This window comes from Pinus tabuliformis, chromosome 2_1 (genome assembly GCF_031772625.1).
Source record: "Pinus tabuliformis cultivar Carrire ecotype Pingquan chromosome 2_1, CPIR1, whole genome shotgun sequence".
In the NCBI taxonomy this organism is placed as follows: domain Eukaryota; kingdom Viridiplantae; phylum Streptophyta; class Pinopsida; order Pinales; family Pinaceae; genus Pinus; species Pinus tabuliformis.
In genome coordinates, this window is record NC_142299.1 from 12,964,680 (window position 1) to 12,973,247 (window position 8,568).

Below are 8,568 nucleotides of genomic sequence, written 5' to 3' on the forward strand. Positions count from 1 at the left end.
ACAGATTTTGGCAGAGGTGAGGATCTGAAAAATTCCTGATAAGGCGCAGATTTCAGAGTCATCAGATTGACTGCAGGTTGGACTGAGGCAATAGCTGATTTTGGTCATGGGAGATAATGCTGAGATTCGATTGAGTTGCAAAGAAGATTACCCAAGGGTCTGCCGCATGCTCTGTTGGAATAGGAGTCGGCTTCCTTATTGAGGGTGCGGAGGATGTGGAAAAAGCACAGATCTGTTATTGTTTGATCAAGAATTTGACAATGGCTAATAGTTTGTTGAATAAGAACATTGGGAGAATTTCTATTATGAACCATTAAACTGATGACTACAGTCAAGTCACCAAATATCATTGTTGTATCTATACCAATTTTTTGGAGTTGGACAAGCCCCTCATATAGAGCCAGAGCTTCGGCCCTATTGTTGGAGATGGGGCCAAGCCCCCATTCATAGGTAACAATGTGTTCCCCATTGGCGTTGAATATGACTCCTCCTGCCCCTGCAATTCTAGGGTTAGATTTGGAAGTGCCATCAAAGAAGAGATAGAAGATGTTGCAATTTCTGAGCCAAGTTGAGAACTCTTCTTCTTTTAATCTTATTTTCTAGTTATGGCTAGAATTGTTGAGTAGGTTGTTAGCAATGTTCCCCTTTTGGTCACTATTGTTTTTGTCTAGCAAATAACCAATGAAGTTCCGCTCTTCGACACAGAGACCAGTGATATGAATATTCCTTTGGTTTTTGGCAAAGATGGCTTCTAAGGTGAGGCTCCTTGCCTTGTTGCAAAGTTTTCTTATGATTGTTTCCTTGTCTTTGAAGACCCTATGGTTTCTTTCCATCCAAATGTTCCACAAAAGAGAATACGGAAGAGTATCCCAAACTATTTTAACTATATTATTCTTCTTATGCTGCCACGGATAGTTCTTCTTCCAAAGTTGCAGAACTTCTCCTATGGAATTCTGAGAGTTCCAGGGAATATGGTCAGTGAAGGCTATTTCTCTCCAACATGTGGTAGGAAAGGGACAGGCAATGAAGAGATGTTGAATGGTTTCGTTAGCAGCTTGGTAGTTCGGGCAATGGGATGGGCCACTAATTCCTCACTTTTGCAAATTTTTAGAGGTGAGGATTTTCCCTTTAAGGGGAGTCCAAAGGAAGAATTTAATTTTAGGGAGGGCTTCAGACTTCTAGATAGTTTTCCAATGAGTCCAAATAGGTGTGGGGTGATTACTGTTGCAAATGTGCTGGTGGGCAGCTTGAATAGTGAAATTGGATCCAAATGGATCCCAGCGGAAGCTATCTAAACCATTTGTTTTATAGGAGCTATGCTATGAATATGGGCTTGAAGAATAGTGAAACTTGCCTTGAGGTCTATGGGAATGGCTGGAAAAATCCAACCCGTCCATAACTGGGATTGGGAATCCCACTGGGAAATCTAATCCAAGTGCTGAATGCCTATGTTGTCAAGGAAGGAGAGGATTTGATCAGCTCTAGCTTGGCTGTTGATAGGTTGTTGTCCCATAATTTTATCAGCTCCAATTTTAATATTGGCGCCTCCCTTGGGAACTTTAGATATGTTTTGAGCCATAAAGGGGATTTCTTTCATGCACAATTTCCAAATTTTGGAGCAGTCTCTGTTAGGAATGTCATAGTCAAGGAGATGCTGCCTTGGGAAGTTTAGATATTTAGCTTCCAACACCCTTTTCCACCAAGTATAAAGTCCGGTGATAAGTCTCCAAGCAATCTTGCCACCAAATGCTAGATTAAGGAATTTAGGAGATCTGATTCCGAGGCCTCCTCGATCATGGGCTTGAATGACATGCTTCCAACTAACAAGATTGAACTTCTTTTTTTCATTTTTCCCTCCTTGTAAAAGAAATTAATGGAGGATGATTTCCATTTTATGATGAAAGGAGGCAGGAGCTTGGAGGAGGGTGAATTGGTATAAGGGCAGAGAGGAAATACCTGATTTTAGGAGAACAAGGACATGTTGGATTGAGCCAGATGGAACCCCATTGCTGCACCTTCCTTTTCATTTTTTCTATTATAGTATCCCATACTCCTGCCTTTAATGGTCTAGCACTCATTGGCATGCCCAGATAAGTGAAGTGCATCCAATCATAATTGCAAGAAACTCCAAAGGTATTGGCGATATTGTGAAGGACTTAAGCTGAAGTATTCCATCCATAAATGCAGCTTTTCAACTGATTAACCATTCCTCCATAGTATTGCATATATTTGTCTAGAAGAGCTTTGAAGAATTGGGCTATTATATTAGAAGCTCCTCCAATTAGCAAAGTATCATCAGCAAATTGAGAGTGATTTATATTCTTTACCCCATTCCGATATTTGATGCCTGCGATGAGGCCGACCATCCGATTGAAGTCAAAATCTTTGCTAAAGGATTCAACCATCAAAATGAAAAGATAAGGAGAGAGAGGAAACCCTTGTCTTAGACCTCGAGATGATTGGAAAGTAGTTCCAGGTCTACCATTAACAAGAGGAGAGATCCAGGGGCCAGAAATGCATGCTTTAATGAGGTTCGAAAAACGCACATCGAACCCCATTTTCTTTAGTACAACAATGAGGAAGGAGTTCCTTACTATGTCAAAGGCATTGGCAAGATCTTATTTAAGAATAAACCCTTTCTCTTTTCTAGACTGGCTTGAATGAATAGCTTCTTGGACAAAGAGGATAGAATTGGAAATTTGTCTATTGGCCAAGAAACCTCCTTGGTTTTCAAAAATGAGGGAAGGGAGGAGGGGTTTGAGGAGAGAAGCAAGGATTTTGGTCAGGATTTTGTAAGAGGAGTTGCAAAGAGAGATGGGTCAAAATCGAACAAAGGAAGAGGGTCGATTTTCTTTGGGAATGAGGGCAAGGTGGGTAGCATTGGCGAAGCCTCCAATTTTTCCATTTCGTTGGGCCCATTTGATCATTTTGATTAGATCTTTTCTTATTATACCCCAATAAGCTCGGTAGAAGCAGATGGGGAAACCAATTGGACCTAGAGCTTTGTCAGGTTGGAGGGTCCAAATGGTTCTTCTTATTTCTTCCTCGTCAATCTCCTTATTCAAATTGTCATTCACTTCGTTACTAATCTTGTTGGGGAGATATTGAAACAGATCTGTATAATCTTCCTCCTCTTTTGCTTCGGTTAAGAGAGCTTTGTAGTGGTCTGTCGCTGCGTTTCTAATAGCACCTTGGGCATTTTGACGATTTCCATTTGCATCCAAAATAGAATTTGCATTGTTCCTTTTTTTTCGGACAATAGCCTGCTTATGAAAGAAAGAAGAGTTCTTATCTTCCCCTTGCAGCCATAGCTGCCTCGATTTTATGCTCCATTTATGTTCCTCCTCTCTGTTTGCACGACACAATTGTGAGTAAAGATCACTCTCTTGGTCTTTGTTCTCCTGTGAGAGACCATGCTCCTCTGTTATGCTATGGATATAGTCCAGTTTGCTCTTTATCTTTTTTTTGGTCTTCTCGGGTTCCTTATAGCAATTTTTTGCCCAATCCTTTAAACCATGTTTCGTCTTTTTTAGCTTGGTTTCCCATATGTAACCAGGGGACCCTTCAACGTGCTGGCACCAAGCATTTTGAATGATCTCTTTGACAGCTGGAATGCAGTTCCACAGGGAACTATATTTAAAGGGAATGGGTCCAAGAGGATAGTGGGTTTCCAGAGTAAGAGTTATAGGGTAATGATCAGAGGCTGAAAAAGGAAGGATGGAGGCATAACCAACAGAGAAGGAGGAGAGAAACATGACATTCACTAAGATTCTATCGAGCCTTTCCATAATGTTACCTTTACCCAACCTGCGATTGCTCCAAGTATACCTTCGATTTTTTGGAGCAACATCGATGAGATCCTGATCCTACATGATGTTTTATAATTGAACTCTGTAAGGATCAGGGGTGAAACTACCTCCTCTTTTCTCATTGGAATGAAGGTTGAGATCTCCCCTGAAAATAATATTATTACTTTCTTCTTCATCTCTGTTGGCCTTGAGATCATCCCAACAATGCTCCTTATCTCTGTAGTGATTAGGAACATAGATATTATAGATGACTATAATTTGTCTATCTGTTTTATTTTCTAGAATGGTTTTTATCCAATGCTTGTTAACAGTGTCAGTTATATGATTCCAGATGTTGTGGTTCCAGAGAGTTGCAATTCCTCCAGAGGCACCCCTTGATTCACTAATGTTGCCATTATACTGCTTCTGCTGATCAATGATTCCAATCATTTCTTGCTGACCCTGTTTTGTTTCTTGTAACAAAAGGATTTTTGGTTTCTCACCATTAATAAGATCTTTTAAGGCAACTATTTTGGAGGGGTGCCCTAGTCCCCTACTATTCCAAGATAGAAATTTCATCATTGGGTATGAGGGGTACGGAGAGGTGCTCGCCCCCCTTGATCCTTGTGGACTGCTTCTTTATCATATTGCCCTAGAATGTAGGATTCTATAGGGTTCTGAGTGCCCATGGCTATATCTTTCTGAGCATTCTCATCTCTTTGTTGCTTAGCAGACTTCCTACCTGGCCCACTGGAAACTTATGGTAAGTCTAATACGAGGAGAATCAAGGGAAGGATGGGAGGAGACGGGCGGAGGAAGAGAGGTTTCGAGGGCATTGACTTGGACCAAAGAAGGGGGGTAATTTTTGGAGGGGAGAGGACAGAAAAGGGATTGGATGAAGAGGGGGTGGATGATGGGGGGGGGGGAGGGAAGAGGTGGAGGGGGACAAAGAGGAGGGGATAGTTGCATGAGCTAGAGGGCTAGTTTCTAGAGGAACTTTGGGCATGGGGGCAGTCTTCTTTTTCTTAACCGTTTCCTATTGATCATCTTGTGAACCATTCTCAACATTAACAAGCTTAGTACAACGATTGGAAAAATGGCCATATTCATGGCATACCTTACATTTAAACGGGATCTGCTCGTAATCTAGCTGTTGAATGTGACTCCAGTCGTCCACTTTGAGTTTGATGGCTTCGGGGAGGTCTTTGCCTAGATCAACTTCAACACATATGCTTGCACAGGCTTGCATATTATCTTTTGGCTCGCTGCGATCAATGAATCTGCCAACTGAGTTCCCGATTGCTCAAACTAATTCATCTCCCCAGTAATGGAGGGGGAGATGAGGAAGCCTAACCTAGACCGGAACAGCGTTAGGAACATCCAATTGTGGATCAAAGTCTGGAGTCCATTTATTAAGATACAAGCCTCTGGAATCCATGAAATAAGGGCCATTTCTGAAGATTAGGTCCTTGTCTTCTCTAGATTCAAAATGAAAGGTGAAGTACCCTTTCCCGCAGAATCGAATGGATATTTTGCCTTGAATTTTATCAGACCAATTTCTTTCGACCCATCTTTGCACAGTCTTCGGGGATGGCCAGAGACCCGTGAATTGACCAATGAGACCTCTTTCTGCTAAAGAAAGGGCATCCATATGGGGAAGAGCTGGGGGAAGATTGACTTCTTGAAGAATATCTAGTTTTTTGACAAATTTGGAAATGGCTCGTTGAGAGCGCTACGGAGGTAAAGATTTTACCAAATTAGAAAAGGCTTGTTAATCAGCAGCCGCCTCTAGTGTAGCATCTGGAGAGGCCATGGGGGAGCACTGAAGGCCAAGGCAAATGCAGAGCGGCTTGACCTACCAGAGGTAGAGCTGAGCGCACGTGCAGAACAAAAGATTATTGTTATGTTGCAAAGATGAAAAGCATGAAATAAAACTAGAAAATTCATTCCAAATAATTTAATGAAACCATTGAAAAATTTCAAAAAAAATCTAAATTATTTATACACTCCTTCCGTGGAAACAATTCAATATTCAAAAGTGTGCACTAGACATAAATAAGATAAGTGCATTTTCTGCTACTCTCGGGCTCGCCCTAATCATTAAACACTTTCCTTGCAGCAGATAAATATTCAATATAATACGTGGATCAATCAATTATAATAAAAGAATTATGTGAATGATCTTAATTTGCTAATGAAATACAAGGTTGTGATCTCCCCTCAAGTTGATCTTGGTATTTGTTCATTAATATTTTAAATATTTATTCAAAGTGTAGGAATCATTCATAGTGCATAATGAGTTAAATAATTGTTTAATAAACCAATTTATCCTTGCATGTAGCAAATAAGATTAGGGAAAGCATCACACTTTAATTTATAATGGAATTAAGAAATGTAGAAAAGCATTCAGTGTTCTACCTCAGCTCAACCTTCACAAAAATACATTTCAAGAGAGCAACAATATCATTGAACTAACAACAAAAATAAAATATGGAATGAAATTGAAAAATGAATAACTGAAAAAGAAGAGTTGTGAATTGAAGTTGCAGAGCTATCTTGAGTCAACTCACACCATGCTAACTAAAATGTAGCAAAGGAAAATTAAGAGGTTTGGGGCAACACACTAGATGGTGGGCCCAACCATCCAGCTTGCTTCCCTTCCAGCAATTAAATCACAATCTTCAGAACAGTCAGGACGAACAAAGACGCAAAATTGAACGCTAATTGAAATAAATGATGAATTCTGTTACGTAATTATAGAATGACGTAGTGTCGGCTCCAAATCCCATTGAGAGTGGATCTCCTCCCTTCCCTGCACAACGAAATGAATCCCCTTCTTATGCAAAGATGCGATCTACAAGATTATTTTCTAGATCCCCTTTCAGTACGGAGCCTTCATATTTATAATAGCAGCACTGCCCAAGTTTAGAATGGTTGTTTGAACTGACTTGGAACCAAAACAATGAAATTCTATTCCTACTAATTTTTGGAGATAATACAACAACTAGTGCAATCTAACAACTATGTAATTCCAACTGCATGGTGCAAACATAGAACAAGAATAGAGGAATAGATTCACTGTCAATTCCAACTCCATCTTCCAATCAATCACGTGGTATGCAAAATTCTTGTTTTGCTAGAAGATATAGACATAACTTGTGGGAGCTTTTGAGAGAGCAACAACCTGGTATTTACCAGAAAAACCGTTCATGCTTCTAGTATCGAAGCAGAAGATGTTGTCACCAATTGCGTGGTTATATTTGGTGTTTCCCTGCCAGGTGTAACACAAATACCATAGCAAGAAATTGAAATGGTCTTTCTGGCTACTACAGCTTTAAATAGATTCCTTCAGTTATGTGTGAAGCCTCCTGCAAGAAGGCAGAGTGTTGAATTCCCACTATCGGAAGCATAGACTGTTGAGCGAAGAAATATATGTGAATTATATGTTAGTTTTATACATCAACAACTATTAACAGTAGTGTGTGAGTACTCTTACGTTTTGTATTTATAGATGTCATTAAGCTATTGAAGGTCAAGCCAAAAATTACTTCACATGTGATAGCTTAATGCATGTAAGAGCTTATCAATTCGCTCTATAAATTCTTTTCATCCAACTTATGATTTAAGAAATTATTGAGAACATCTAAGTTCCATGAAAAACAACGCTTGAATTTCAATTGGATAACCGTAAATGCCCATTCTGCAGTCAACCATACAACAACCATCAACACAAAGGAGTGTGGAAAATCTGTCAATGTATGAAAGCCCCAAATCAGTGCAGGAATGTTGGTACAAGCATGTTGGTGCAGGCACAAATGTAAAATATGAATTAGTGCAGGAATGTTGGTGCAGGCACAACTGGTGCAAGAACAACTGATGTAAGAACTACTAATACAGGAATGTTAGCACCTGCCACAAAAGAGCCCATTAATGATATTTTCACATTAAATACTCTTCAAATTATCAAAACAAGACAGGAATGTTAGCACCTGCCACAAAAGAGCCCATTAATGATATTTTCACATTAAATACTCTTCAAATTATCAAAACAAGAAGAGTTCATAGATCAACAACTGTCAGTTGTAAATGCCTCTAAATAATAACTTAATAATGTGTAAAAAGAATAATAATTGTTACAAAAACTTAGTACAGGCATACAATTATTCAGTAAAATCATGAAAATCTGGACAAATTGGAGGCTCAATAGATGTCTGATAAATATGGAACTTTTATTCATGTTTATGTGAATTTTATATTATATCATTGTTCATACTTATTTTAAGTTAAGCTTTCTCCTTTCTTAGGATTTTTCTATTTATTTTTTTTATATAAAACATGAGTGCTACCTCTATACAAATGTAGAGGGAAGCTTTTTCCTAAATTTTGTTTTTAATACTTTCATTTATACCAATGATCAACCAAAAGATAGGTTATTTACAATCTTGTTTCTCCTTGGGATAAAAGCATTTAATAAAACATTAATTCTTTTAGAAAAAAAATTATTTTTATCTTTTCTTAAAAACTTTACTCCCATAGTTTTTATAGACCTTTTTTTTAAAATCTACTCATTTAACAGCTTTTTCTACAAAGGAAAAATATAACTTTCACATAATTCCTTTGGCAAGTCCTTAAAAAATCAATTCACTCTCTATTCATAATTTGGGCCCATCTTCTTTTACTTATATTCCATAAAATCACAATTTTTTTATGATTAAAAATCCTTCCACATATAGAACTTTAAATTTATAATACAATATTCTAATTCAAAATAATTATTTTT